The following is a 15,826-nucleotide window of genomic DNA, read 5'->3' on the forward strand; positions in this document are numbered from 1 at the left end:
ACAACTACGGTGAAGGTGTATAGTGGGTTTTGCATGTTGGTTTGATTGGTGTCCTGACGAAGAGACGGGTACGTCTCGAAACCGGTAGACATAGAAAAGTCGGTATGCGGTCATACAGAAATGTTTAATAACATTTAGAATCTAGCTATGTGTAGCTGGAAGGCGTATTGGGATACTTATTGTACAGCGCCCTTGAGGAGATTTTCACAATAGGGCACTGCATTATCACATAAATCGCATCGTATTTGATCATTTTTGTTACATGAAGGTGAGGTGATTAGTCTTACGCTTCTGGGGTGCTATTCTGAACCGCTCTCGCGGCACGTATAGTTTGTATGCAAACGCGAGATAATACGGCCGCGAGGGCGTTTGGAATACCACTTCTGGTACCAGTCTAGGGACTAATTAATATTCTAGTGTAAAAACACCCTTTTAAATTATATTTCATATCAACCATGTTTGGAGTCGAACCCGAAACCTCTTGGCAAGTAAGCAAATGCGCCGATGTATTCAATTATACTATTGATTATTGAAGAGTGTTTTTTAGCTAATTTTCCAATTTTTCTCTACCTCCCAGTAACCAATTTTTTACAAATTTATTTAATTGAATCCGGGTCATGGTTTTTCAATGTTCTTCTTCTCTCAGTGCCCTGTCAGGTATCCCCAACGTTGGCAATCACTCTGGCAAAAGTCTCCCTGTCCTGTGGTGCACGGAAAATCTGCTCCACAGTCCTGAAGCCAGTCCAGTCTCGTATATTTCGCAGCCAGGACATCTGTCTTCTTCCAGCCCCTCTGAGACCCTCAATCTTGCCCTTCAACATTAAATGAAGCAAGTGGTACTTTTCTCCACGCATTATATACCCCAGATATGAAATTTTACGAACTTTTATGGTGGTTAAGAGTTCTCTTTTCGTTCTAGCTCGACTTAAGACTTCTGATTTCGTTATTAGGTTTGTCCAAGATATCTTTAGCATTCTGCGATGCAACCACATCTCAATGTTCAAGTGACATATTTAATATTTTGTGGCGCTGAAGACTGAAATTTCTTCGCCCGAATTCAGAGTCTGTGGCAATTCGTGAATCGATCGAACTATTCGATTGCGACGATAACAGGTTACTAGCACCTCCGGGCTACAGCCAGACCGAGACGGCAGACTGTTGGGCTCCGTCCGCCAGTAGTACCCCGACCGTGTTCGCGCGCGGAGCGCTGCGGAGCGCCTGAGCCCGAGAACTTGTGACGGAACGAGTCACGATCTCGTCTACCTGTTGAACTGTGGCCGATTACCGCAAACGAACAAAGTGAATAACAATTAAAAAATATAATGCTTTTTAGATTTATATATTACGACAGAGATGAAGTAAATTTTAAAGAAAAGTCTAGGCATTTACGTGCCTTATGACCTGTCATTCTCTGATTTTTAAGGGGCCACTTCACATACTGTCTAACATTCACCGTTCTGCCTATGTTTTTAACATTTAAATTCATTCAATCCATCTGTTGATATTTTTTATATAAGTTAAGCTGAATCCTTTATTGATACGGGTGAGATTCTGACAGAATTATTTCTCGTGCATACTAGACAACGCCTGATTTTTTAAGTTTTTGTACTTCTTCTTGAACCAGCTGTATTTTGAGTCTATCCGAATTTTTGTAGACATGAACTCAATTTAACTCGCTCTGGAGTTATTAATATGACCATATTTCAATAAAGGTGAAGAACATTTTAAAGAACGGAATAGAAATCTAGGCGTTTACAGGCTGGTTTAAGTGACCACTTTAAATGCTGTGTTATATTCACCATTCTGTCGGTGTTTGGACATCTTTTAATATTTTTTAGGTTTAGATGTATTTTTGAAGTTGAAGGTTAAAAGACCTAATAAATGCGTAGACTTCTGTATTCCCTTCTTTAAAATGTTCTTCATCTCTGTTGTAATGTATTAATATTATTAACTCTCAAGGGGGTTGAATCCAGTCCTTATCTACAAAAATTTGGACTAACTCGAAAATTATTTCATCTGTTGATCTTGCGAAGGTGACAGGTCATACGCACTGTAAATGAATAGACTTCTTTAATCCCTTCTATAAAATGTTCTTCATCTCTGTGGCAACATATTATTTTATAGGGAGGTTGAATCGATTTCATGTTTACAAAAATTTGGACAAACTCAAAATATTGTTGACTCACTATTCTGCGTATGTTTGAATATCCACATTTCTACATCCATAAATTATTTGGGGATGATGAATCTCACCCATGTCAATTAAGGTTTCAGCTCTTTTAAATCACAAAAGTCAACAGATGGGAGAGTTGAGGAAATGTAGATGTTTAAAGACGAGCAGAATGGTAAATGTTAAACAGTGTAAAAAAAAAAGCAATTTTAACCAGCCAGTGACAGGTCATACGCCCTGTAAATGCCTCGATTTCCATATCCCTTCTCAAAAATGTTTTCCTTTCCGCTGCAACAAATGTTGATCATCTCGCCATTTCCCCGTAGGAGTAGACAGAGAGGATGCACCGCCACACACGTCTATCCTGGCATACATTTCTAGCTTCTTCCCCATTCATACATCTTGTCATACATGCCCTTCGGTTCTGCCTGCTTTTGACATGACCAGACTTAAGATTTTGGTTTATCTGATCATGCCACGTCTTCCTTGGTCGTCCTCGTCTCACGTTACCGTTTATTTTTGCCATACATACTTGTTCTACCATTTTTTCACCGTCCATTCGTTCTACATGACCAAACCATCTCCGAGACCCTTTCTTAATCTTATCAGTTATACTTGACTCAAATTTACACTTTCACCCGATTTCATCGTTCGTAACCCTGTCATGCATTGATTTCCCACACATTCGTCTAAGAGATCGCATTTCAACCGCGTCCCTCTCTGTTGCAACAAATTTAGGTCTAAATAACTCCCAAGGGGGGAAATCTAGCCAATCAATGTTTTGAGTATGTCCAAATGTTTGTAGGCAAGCTGGATTTCCTCCCTAGGGAGTCATCTAGATTTAAATTTGTTGCAACAGAGAGGGAAAACATTTTCGAGAAGGTAATTTGGAAATCTGGGCATTTACTCAAACTGCTAATATATATATGATAAATATATATATATTTTTTAATGTGATTTGATTTAGTGAAAAATAGATTAGATGAAACATTATTTAAATTGGTGCTACACACATCATTAATCTTAAACATTAAAATTATAAAATTTAATAATTTTACCAAGTGAAGGAGTTTTTTGCGTCATCTAAAGGTACGTAGAGTATTTTTACTTAATTATTTTTATTATTATTTACATACGCATATTTACTCAGCGAACAATATTAAAGTTAGTATATGACCTTCCCTATTTAACTGCAACTAGAGAACTTTTTAAACAAACTAAGCAATTAAATATAACTGAACTCTTTCAACTAGAATCATTGAAATTTATCCATAAATTAGCCACTAATGTAATTGTAGACGAAGAACTAAAACTAGTAAAAAATTGTAGTCAACATGGACATAATACGAGAATATCAGACAAATACCATTTACAACTATCTAAAACAAGACAAGGGCAATCAAGACTAATGAACCAGGGACTGAAATTATACAATAAACTACCAGACAAAACTAAACAAAAGACTCAGACAAACTTTTCAAAAGATGTAAAAAATATTATTTTGAACAACAGAGTATAAATGAAAAATGTGTATATTATTTTATGTAATATGAATGTAATAATCCGTAAGGGTTTATAAATAAATTTTCAAATAAAAAAAAAACCAAATGCTTCCTATATAACGCCTGCATATCACCTATTCTCCACTATGGCTGCGAATCGTGGCACCTCACTAGGGCAAAACAGCAAAATACTGAGTTTTGAGAAGAAGTGTCTCAGAAGAATCTTGGGTGTGCGGTGGTTTGACTTTCTGCGGAATGAAGTAATAAGAGAACGGAAGCAGCAAACTCCGGTGACAGCTGTCATCAAGCGGAGGCGATACGGTTGGCTTGGCCATGTACTGCGGATGCCTCCTGAGGGCCTTAACCACGCTGGCCTACTTTACGAGGCCATCAGGTTCTCGACGTCCTGTATGCCCTCTGCTGATTATTCTACGGCAGTTCTTGTCATAACTACGGGACGCGAACCTGACTTGTGGTGAGGTGATTAGTCTTACGCTTCTGGGGTGCTATTCTGAACCGCTCTCGCGGCACGTATAGTTTGTATGCAAACGCGAGATAATACGGCCGCGAGGGCGTTTGGAATACCCTCTTCTGGTACCAGTCTAGGGACTGTTAAATATTCTAGTGTAAAAACACCCTTTTAAATTATATTTCATATCAAATATATTTGGAGTCGAACCCGAGACCTCTTGCACGGTAAGCAAATGCGCCGATATATTCAATTATACTATTGAGGAGTGTTTTTTAGCAAATTTTCCAATTTTTCTCTACCTCCCAGTAACCAATTTTTTACAAATTTATTTAATTGAATCCGGGTCATGGTTTTTCAATGTTCTTCTTCTCTCAGTGCCCTGTCAGGTATCCCCAACGTTGGCAATCACTCTGGCAAAAGTCTCCCTGTCCTGAGTAAATGCCAATAAATATTCAAATAAAAAAAAAAATGTATGCCCTCTGCTGATTATTCTACGGCAGTTCTTGTCATAACTACGGGACGCGAACCTGACTTGTGAGGATGCGCAGGAGCTGGCTGCCGACATAGATGCCTGGAGGATCTTTGTGGACACCATATGCTCCAACTAGGAAGCGGACATGGAATGATAATTATGTTTGCGTGAAATCATAATTGATTATTATTATTAAAATAAATAGGTATTTAGTTGTTAAAGGTACCTTCTTTATATAGCCTACCTTTCAAAACGTTAAAATACATATATACCTCGCTCATTGAATCCATTATATCTTACGGAGTGCGTGTCTGGGCCCGGGGCCCACCTTCCAGTCTCATCTGGGTAAAATTTATGATATTCAGGTGAGACTGTTGAGGGGGATTGTACCGGATAGCATAATCCGGGAGGCGAAACATATGGGCGAAGGTGTATATTTTAAAGTCTGTAATGTCCTGCCGGTAAAACAACTTTTTGAGTACAAATTGATTGTAGATCACTTTGTTGATCCGGAATATAAAAAAAGAGTTTCCCACACTCACAACACTAGATTAAAAACTAAGGGCTCCCTGTTTGTTCCCCGAATTACAAATTACTTCGGAGAGCGAACATTAAATTGCGTTGTTCCAAGATTGTTCAATGATCTCCCACAAACCATCATTAACATGAAAAATCTTCAAATGAAAAAAAAGAGCCGAAGAAATATCTTCTAGATACTTTATAGTGCCCGTTTATAAATAAATCTGTAAAATATAAATAAAATAAATGTAATATAAACCTGTCATAAAAAAAAAAATGTGTCACCGAAAAGTCTTTAGACTTAGTTGGTAACAAATTCTTATATGTATTTTTAATTATAAAATAAACGCTGCTCTGCAGCACTGAAACTGATATTTAATTCTTCTGTACGTGTAATATTACTGAATTCCTTTTAAACGACTTAACCGATTTACGTGCGGTTTTCAGCAAAATGTAGATCTTTGCGCTGCGCGTGTTTGTAGATATTAAAAAAAGTTAGGAGCATAAATCTTTTTTTCATCGACTAACCAGGGTTGCATTCGACGAGAAGGCATAGATGGAGTGATGATGAACGCATACGAAGTAGAGATGGGTTTTTCTGTTTTTTGATATGAGCAGGAGTAACATTTACATTGTTACAAATTAAACTGGTTCGTTAAACTGTCTATGAAAAAAAGTTTGGACAACTGCACCCTCCTTGTAAAGCAAGGGATGAAAACCCGGCATCCTGCGAGAGGGGGTAAGCGACAGACCTTTTAAGATCTGGCACTACCCCCCTCTCCCAAAGCGTTGATATTTTATTTAACCTTTGCCTTGCTGTTTAGTTTTTGTTAACAGAAACGGTTTAGTAAAAAAAAATAAAAAAACAACTTTGACAATGTTTGAGTATGTCTAAATGCTTGCAGACTGGCTGGATTTCCTCCCTAGGGAGTTATTCATATTTAACTTGACCTTCATGTACCCGATAACATAATATCTCATTTTTTCAAAATTGTGGACTGGCTGCTTTATGCATAACTACGTTCAATTACACATTTACTTGACAATTTTACTAGAGTTATTTACCCCGTTCTAAGCCAGTCAAAAATATATAAAATAAACTTAAAGTAAATCTAAAATAAACTTAAGTAAGGCTACATTAAATTTTAATTAGGACGAATGTATTATTGTTATATGTTTTTTCTTTATATTTCCTATGTTTTAATTTTTTTCTCGTTTACTCGTATTTAAAATTATATAAACTCTTATAATAAACAATAAACAACTACAACAGTGTAAGTCACTCTCCAAGCACAAGAGTTTGTCTCTTTTTTGGAGAGTTTCAGTAATAACATTTACTACATGTATAAAAGTAGATACTCGTATGTAGAATTTTTAAAAAACATGTACCTTTTATGAAATTGATTAATAAAAAAAACAGTAACCAATGCATAGAAAAAATTAACAAAGGTAGTAGATGTCGTGAAAAACATAGTAAAATACATAGGAATAAAAATAAACAAATTTTTGTGTTCCTCGTGGCATGAGAGTGGTTCAAGATACCACCCCAGAGAGATATCTCCGACAGCGTCAGCACATATTGTTTTACCTCCCCGGCTTCCAGAACCATCCTGCCTCTGGTTATGCCGATTGAAAGAGCAATCCGGCGGCTGAACATTATCACTTCGGAGATCGACATATTTCACATCAGCGAAACTATGTTTAAGAGACAAATACTCTTACTATTAGAGAGTATTATATCTTAATAATGTCGAACCCATAGAATTAAGAATAGTCCAGAAACCGCATACGAGCATCAAACAGAAGGCAACTTAACTACTCATAAATGGGTGGTTTTAAGTTTTGACCCATTAGTTTCTTTGTAGACGTCGCTCAGTACGCAACTCCTGATTTGAATTCAACTATGTCGTGTTGCGTCCTTTTAAAGTGTAGTAATACTGCTAGAATCTTAAAGAAACAGGATGGGATCACTATCATTTTTATTTATTTATTGACACTTTATATACATATACAATAAATATACATATAAGGGCGGGCATATTGCCTTAAGGCAATTTCTTCCTACCTACCCAAACCGTTAAGTTTGAGAAAATTATGAATACATGGACATATTGAATCTTACAATTTTATACAAAAATTAAAAGCAAAGATTAACAAAAATAAATATATGTATAAAAAAAAATAACACTTTACTATGAAGAGAGGAGAGGGTATGGGAAGGAAAGAAGAAGGATAAAGGAACAATTTAAATATTTAGATAGTGACATTTCAATCTTGACTTAAATGTAAATAAAGAAGGGGCGTCTCTAACATTAGTGGGTAGATTATTCCACAATCGAGCGGCTACTACTGTGAAAGAGGAGGCAAAAAAATTAGAGCGATGACAGGGTATTAAAAGGGTTCTCTCGTTTCTAGAACGAAGAGATAGTCCGTGTTGTGTGTAATTAGCAAATAAAAGTGTAAGTAGCAAATACATTACTTAAAAATTGAATTATTTTTCCATCTGTCAGATTGTCGAAGAAATCAAAATGGACATTTCGTTAGTGTTGCCAGGGTAGTAAATTTGTTTACCCTACTTTGCTCATCTAATGAGAGAACTAATGAAAATTGGACCTCGTATTAAACAACTCTGTGGTGGATATTTGACCGACGTTATCTTTAAAATATCAAATATTATTTAACATGATATAAAAATATCCGTTTTATGTAAAATATAATTTGTTTTGTATTTTAAGTTAAAAGTTCATTAATTCAATTACTCTTATTAAGTGACCCTTTACTTATCTACTCTGTTGTGCCAATCAATATTTCCGCGTGCACAATTAAATTTTAGAGAAATTGACAGATTGCTTTTTGTTACCTTACATTTGTGTTATGATAATGTTTTTTCCTATCGTGAAACATTACGCGGTGACATCACGAATTCGCGCGGCGAAAGTGGGGCATAGTAGGGGGATTTTCGGACACAGTCCGATGTATTCAAATATGATTCTACGCTCCTTCTGGACTATTCTTAATTCTATGGTCGAACCATTGTTCAAGCGTTCCTGGTTTAATATTTTGTAAGCGTTAAATATTTTTTTATTCGTAGTTTTATTTTGATAAAATAATTTAACAACATAATGGGGGGGGGGGGGGGGTTACGACTATCAGGTTCAAAAACACTGACATAGATTAATCAATTTCATTTTCTTTGCACTTGTCAAGCGTGTATTTAATTTTTCATCAATGACATTCAAGCGATTAATTTATAAATAATAAAATAAAATGTAAATACCACTTTTGTGGTTTGCATTGATCGATCCGAAGTTTCACTGAAGGCTTGTCAGACCGAGATTAGTGAAGAGTGCCAGTAGAACTGCCAACCCCAGGACTTAAATTCGTCAATAATTGAAGGGTGGAGAATTATTTCGGGTTGTTGGAATTAAACAGGTAAAAACTACCCTAATACGTAAAAGCTTCATTAATTATTTATAAAATGGTCCGTAAGCTTTGCAAATAAACTTATAGTATATTTCTTATTTAATCGCTCGATTCCTTAATAAACATAAAAGTATTTCTAACCAGTCTTTTCTGTTCAAAGTTTTATTTCCATGTTTGAAATGAATTTTAAAAACCCTTGCGGATTGTTACAATCATTTAACTAAATGTTTTTTTAATTTTTAGTTTATGCTCAATGATAATACTTTTCATATTTTTCACAAGTCAACGCTCGCGTCGGTTTGTTTTTTGTTTTCCTCGTAAATAAATATAGTTCACTGTCGAAAAATCGCCGTTTACTATAAAAAAATAATACAATATATTGCACTTGCAAAAAAGTAAGGAGTATCTAATAAAATTTATGATATTCAGGTGAGACTGTTGAGGGGGATTGTACCGGATAGCATAATCCGTGAGGCGAAACATATGGGCGAAGGTGTATATTTTAAATTCTGTAATGTCCTGCCGGTAAAACAACTTTGTGACTACAAATTGATTGTAGATCACTTTGTTGATCCGGAATATTAAAAAAAGAGTTTCCCACACTCACAACACTAGATTCAAAACTAAGGGCTCCCTGTCTGTTCCCCGAATTACAAATTACTTCGGAGAGCGAACATTAAATTGCGTTGTTCCAAGATTGTTCAATGATCTCCCTCAAACCATCATTAACATGAAAAAAATTTCAAATGGAAAAAAAAAGAACTGAAGAAATATCTTCTAGATACTTTATAGTGCCTGTTTATAAATAAATCTGTAAAATATAAATAAAATAAATGTAATATAAACCTGTGATAAAAAAAAAAAATGTGCCTCACCGAAAAGTCTTAGTGGGTAACAAATTATTATATGTTTTTTTTAATTATAAAATAAACGCTGCTCTGCAGCATTGAAACTAATACAAAAAAGTGACAATTAAATTACAATTTATTTATTTATTCATTAAAAACTACACTAGTTTGAATATTAATGAACTTATTAAGGCTTTTTAGGCTATGCTCGTGTCAAGCCACAATAAATAACAATAAAAATACATAGTAAAATTGATTAAATAAATCAAATTAAATTACTATGGCGATTGCTTTTCTTGACATTTGGCTTGTCAACCGCCGACTTGATGCAATAAATAGCATAATAAATAAGTAAATAAAAATAGCAATTTTGGAATATTTTCCATATTTACACCGGTGAAATTCAAATATGTGATTGTGCAGCAGGATTATACGTCGAGAAACGTAAATATTTTGACATTTAATAATAGGTGTTCACGGATGTTGCATTGTGATCGCGTATACGATAAACAACCATCGTGAAAAAATTGTTATCACTTCGATTATTAGCATGGCGATAGTTATTTGTTATTGAGCTACAGGAAGGTAAAGTTTCTTTGAGCTAGCTTTGAGCGAGTGGTCGGGCCAAGGTAATTCATATATGATTTGTATATAATTTAACGATGATTTTGTGAATACATATTTCTTTTAAATGATTATTAAAACGCAATGTAATCTTATTTTATTGATTGATTTGGTGTTTATTTTGTAGAACTCCATATTTAAACTTATAGTATTAGAAATCAAACACTGATTGAGTCTACTGAAAACTTTATTTTATTTTTACAAATATAAAAAATATAAAAACAAAAATTTCGTGACAATTGTTTCGCCTTGTATTTTGTATTTTCAAACGAATGTGAAGATTAGATGGATTGAATGTCCTTATATAGTTATATAATTCAAGGTACTTGAGTAGAAAATAAAAATAATCTTTTGAACTATAGCATGTACATTATAATTGAGGGAAAAACCAATGGTTAAGGGCGAGGCTAAGTGTTTAATAGGTAATGGGGAATTTAGGTATTTATATTTGAATTACGGAGAAAATATAACAAAGTAAGTATTTATTGACATACAAGTCTGTATTGTGAAATAATTAATGAAGCTTTATAACTTTATAAAGTTGTATAACTATATAAGGACTTTTAATCCATATAATCTTCACATTCGTTTGAAAATTCCCTAACAAGGCGAAACAATTGTCACGAATTTTTTGTTATTATATTTGTAAAAATAAAATAAAGTTTTCAGTAGACTCAAATCAGTGTTTGATTTCTAATACTATAAGTATTCTTATTTTTCTTACTTCGTTTTGAATATAGACTATCAAACCCCCACCAATCCTTTCTCACTATGCTAATAATTATTGCTGCTGGAATCCATCAAGTGCCTTCGGAGAGCGAACTTAGAACCGAATTCAATTATTTTAATTATACAATCAATACTTTGATGACTTGTCTTACATAATGACAACAGCTTCGTGATATAACTCTATTAAAATACTTATAATTATACCATGATTCGATAAACACGATCGCAATCTCAATACTGTAATATTTTTAGACTAAATCTAATCTAAAGCCTAGATAGGCACTGTCCAATACAGGAAATCTGAAAAATCTTTGTAAAATACTTTTCAGTCTACACTTTACACTCACCTCAGCTACAAAAATTCTTAAGATAAGATTACACTATTGTGTCAGCGGTCTGCGGTGCTGTTTTGAACCGCTTTCGCGACCGTAGAAACACTTTTATTTCGCGTATGTTGTTTGAGCTTTTATCTCGCGCATTTACATACAAAATACGCGAAATAAATGTGTTTTCTACGGTCGCGAGAGCGGTTCAGAATAGTATTGCTGCGCACTGCCCTGGTCTATCGTGATGGCAAGTTAACCAGAGTTTAGTTCAGTACCAGAGCTATTGTTGCTTGTAAAAATGTTTTTTTTGCATATATAAATTCTTTTTATTTTTTATGTATATTTTTCGGCCTCGTGGTGTAATGGTCAGCAGGAGGTCTCGGGTTCGATTCCCAACATGGTTGATATGAAATATTTATTTAAAAAGTGTTTACACACTAAAATATTTCATAGTCCCTGGACTGGTACTTGAAACGTAAGACCGATCATCTTACCTTCATGTTACAAAAATGATCAAGATATTCCGCGATTGGTATGCCAATGCAGTGCCCTATGCACCATAAGTTGCGGAAAGGGAATGATGTTGATAAACTATTTTTTATTAATTTTTAAAAAACATTAAAAAATCATGTACTTCAGGAATGATATTAGGGCTCAGGGGGCATAAAATAAAGGGACAGAGTACAAAAAGTATAAAACTGTTTTTTTTTTTTTTTTTAATGGTAAAATACTAATAAAATAATAAAAAATAAAAGAAAATTTTAAAAAAATACATACGCTTGTGTAAAATAAAAACTTAATTATTGTGAATTTTCAAAAAATAATAATGAAAATAGTCATTATAAAACACAAATGTCTGAACAAGCGTGGGCTACCAACAAAAACAAAAAAAATATGTTGTTTGTTTGTTTATGCAAAAATGGGGCTGGTTGGTTAAGAAAATGAGGAACTTCAGCCCTACGGGAAATTGGATACAAAAAATGTTTTCTTACGCGGGGTAAAAATTAGAGCATTAAATTGTACCGCAAAGTTTCTTTAAATGTACAGAAAAAGTAATAAAAAATATTTTGATAAAAACGCACTACTTTAAATGACGTCACTGGTTCATGTGAATCAACCTATGGTCTAAGAGCTATGGAAGATTTCCGGTCCGCTTGTCGCTTCTGGACCAATGGGAAGAACTGAATGAGAATAAACGGAAATGAACCTATGACGTTACACGCGGAGTTGTTTCAGAAATACAAAACTTTGAAAAATCGTAGCGCCGATAATACGATTTATAAAAATTTTAAAAAAAAATTGACTTAGTTTAACAGTCTATTAACAAATAAAAAAAATTAAAAAAACCACTGAACTTCCTCATTCAGAAATATTACAATTATTATCTGTGTATCTGAGGAATGACGCTGGTACTGAGGTCTTAAGGCAGGATTACATTGTTGTATCGTATTGTGGAGTGGTAAGGTACTCGTATGTTGAGGGCTCTTGACGGTTTTATTAATCATTTATCGTGTTTGAGCAGTGACACAATGCATTAAGGAGACGTTTCTAGAAAGATATGGTTGATGTGTGTTGTGAGGCGTCATAACCCTCTCCCATTACTCTGGCGCAGATTAAAAATCGTCGAATTGGGACTGCATCGTAGCGCGCCACGACACACTCCATTAGAGCGATGTAATTCTGACCATATAATATACTTCTTCTTCTTGCGGTGCATTGTCAGGTCTCCCCAACGTTGAATCATTACAGCTAAAGCATTTCTGTCCTGCGCTACTCTTATATTCCGCAGCCAGGACAATCGTTTATTGGAGCACTCACCGTAGTGATTCCTGGGAAAAGATGACCAGAGTGGTTTCCCGTTGCCTTCTCTGGTGGATTTTTCTGTCGGGGTTACCTTCCCTTAGCTGGTTGGTTCTGGTTAGGAAGCGCCAGAAACTCGTCTTTCGTCAACGCGTTATCTGCTGTGATCACACTGTTATGAGTGTGTGCGGAGCATCGAAATCAGGTCAACGACACACCACAGCACGCGTAAGTGAATCGATACACGCAATGCTAGCCCCGACCCAGGCGGCTACCACTGACCTGAGTGCTGATAGCGCAAATTCAATTGTTCGGCAGTGCATCGCTCTGGAGGATATTACCTTCCCTCCGTCGTAGTGGGAGACCAGGGAACAAAGGAATCCAGCACATAAAAGGAGGACCCGTTTCATGGACCACTACACATCTCTCCTCATCTATCGTCGACGTTACTATGTCTGTCGTCATATTTACTAAATGTTTTACTTGTAAATGAATGTGAAATAAATAATAATATCTACGTCCAAAGCTGTTTCTTCTGTCTACGCTCCGACTTGTGTAGAGGCTCCTCAACACACTACCCTCAGACTTCTACAAGTGTGATTCCATCGCCCGGGGTTCGCGACGTGGACGCTAAGGAGTTAGACCAGTCAGTGGTGTTGCCGGTGGAATACAACTGAGCGCTCGCAGCATTTTATAGAATCCCACCCTCCAGCAAGATGTGACACACTGCGACCCTACTGACATTTCGAACCCCAATATAATATACATTGAAGTGGTTTGCGCCAGATACCCCAACACACCACTCTGCAATACATGATAATGTAGTCCTGCCCTAAAGTTACAGAATCCATATTCCATTTCCGAGAACCTGCGATAAATCAATTAATTTGATATTCGATACGTCTTCCAAAATAGCATTACATAAAGTGCTTGCGTCTTGGGTGTTTAATTAATTTTCAGAGAAGCTCCGGCTGCATAAAACAATGTTGGATAATTCATATGGCGCCATTTTTGTGAAAATCACCTCAAGGGTGCTGTACAATAAATAAATATCCCAGCACGTCTTGCAGATACAGAGCGCATGGATGGTTGGGATTCTAGTTCCTCGATTCCAATAAAGATCAATTAATATTAGGAGCTAGATAACATCACGTCTTGCACTTACAGAGCACATGGACGGTAAGAAATGTAGCTCCGCTTAACACATTTTTAAAATTGACAAATAAATTTAGTGTATTAATAAATTAAACTACTCTTAAAGGAGTGTTTATTTTTGCCCTTTGTAGACGTCGCTTAAGCTAGGGTTTCCTAGGACAGCGGTGCCCGTATTTTAACGGCCGTAGTGAACGGTGATGCAGTGGACAGCCGTCGTAAAGGTGATTAGAGAGTGGTTTCCTAGGAAAACGGTGTTAAATGGTGTTGATAACACCGTTTTCCTAGAAAACCACACTCTAGTCACCTTTACGACGGCTGTCCACTGCATCACCGTTCACTACGGCCGTTAAAATACGGGCACCGCTGTCCTAGGAAACCCTAGCTTTAGTAGGCAACTCCCGATTTGAATTCAATTATGCCGTGTTTTGTCGTCTTAAAGTGTAGAAATACTGCTGGAATCTTAAAGAAACAGGATGGGATCACATTTCATGCGTAAGTAGCAAATGCATTACTCAAAAATTTTATTGTTTTTCCACCTGTCAGATTGTCAAAGAAAACAAAATGGACATTTTGTACTGTTGCCAGGGTAGCTAATTTTTTTACGCTACTTTATTTTACTAATAAGAACATTGGTTTTAATAGATTTAGTGGAATTTTAGCTTCCCTGGGCCCCGATTACAATGGGAAGTTAACAGAGTTATCTTCGACGTCTATATATAAATATTTGTGTACAAGAATAAGTATATTTGCATGAACATTTAAAGTATCTTCGTCGGTAACTTATAATTAAACATGTTTAGAAGAAAAAAATGTATGTATATTCGGCAGATTCATACAGAAAACTAATTTTACTTTGTAGATAAAATTGATGATAAATAAATAAACACTCTTAATAAAATAAATTCTATCATACAAATATATAAAAAAGAAAAAATAAAAGAATTTGAGATGAATAAGTCATTCAGATACCAACATAATATTAAAATTCCTAAATTCCACACAAGTCATGGTCAAAATAGCTTTGTCTTCGAAGGTGTAAAACATTATAATAATCTTCCCAATGAACTAAAAACTTTTAAAAATAATCTATCAATAAATAAATTTAAAGTTAATCTAAACAAATTTTTTGAACACGTGTAAAAACAACATTAAATTTTAATTAGTACGAATGTATTATTGTTTTATGTTTTTTATTTATATTTTCTATGTTTTAATTTTTTTATCGTGTACTCGTATTTAAAATTATATAAAATCTTATAATAAACAATTACAACAGTGTAAGTACCTCTCCAAGCACAAGAGTAAGTCTCTTTTTTGGAGAGTTACAGTGATAACATTTACTAGATGTGTAAAAGTAGACATGTATAGAATTTTTTAAAAAACATGCATCTTTTATGGAATTCATCAATAAAAAAATAAATAAAAATGTGAACTTCCTATTGTAATCGGGGCCCTGCTAATGAAAGCAGAAAAATAGAGTAGATAAAAATAGTACAAAGAGTACAGCGAGATGAGTTTTGGAAACTATCAAAGCGAAGCATAATTTGCTCAATGCATTTTGAAGAGAAATGTTTTTATGACACAAAAGGTCATTTATCTAAATGTAAAACTTTAATGATTAGTTCTGTTTCTAAAATGCAATATCGCAAAAAGCTTACTCAACAAAGGAGAAATCAAAACTATCGCGTATGCTGTATTGATATGTTTTTATTCAAAAGGTTTTTGTTATAGGAATGAGGAAATTGGTAAAAAGTTTTTGCTGGTCCCTTTCTCTCGAAAAGAATTA

The sequence above is a fragment of the Micrasema longulum genome, unplaced genomic scaffold, assembly GCF_059751315.1.
Source record: "Micrasema longulum isolate JH-2025_06_02 unplaced genomic scaffold, ASM5975131v1 h1tg001659l, whole genome shotgun sequence".
NCBI classification, from domain to species: Eukaryota; Metazoa; Arthropoda; class Insecta; order Trichoptera; family Brachycentridae; genus Micrasema; species Micrasema longulum.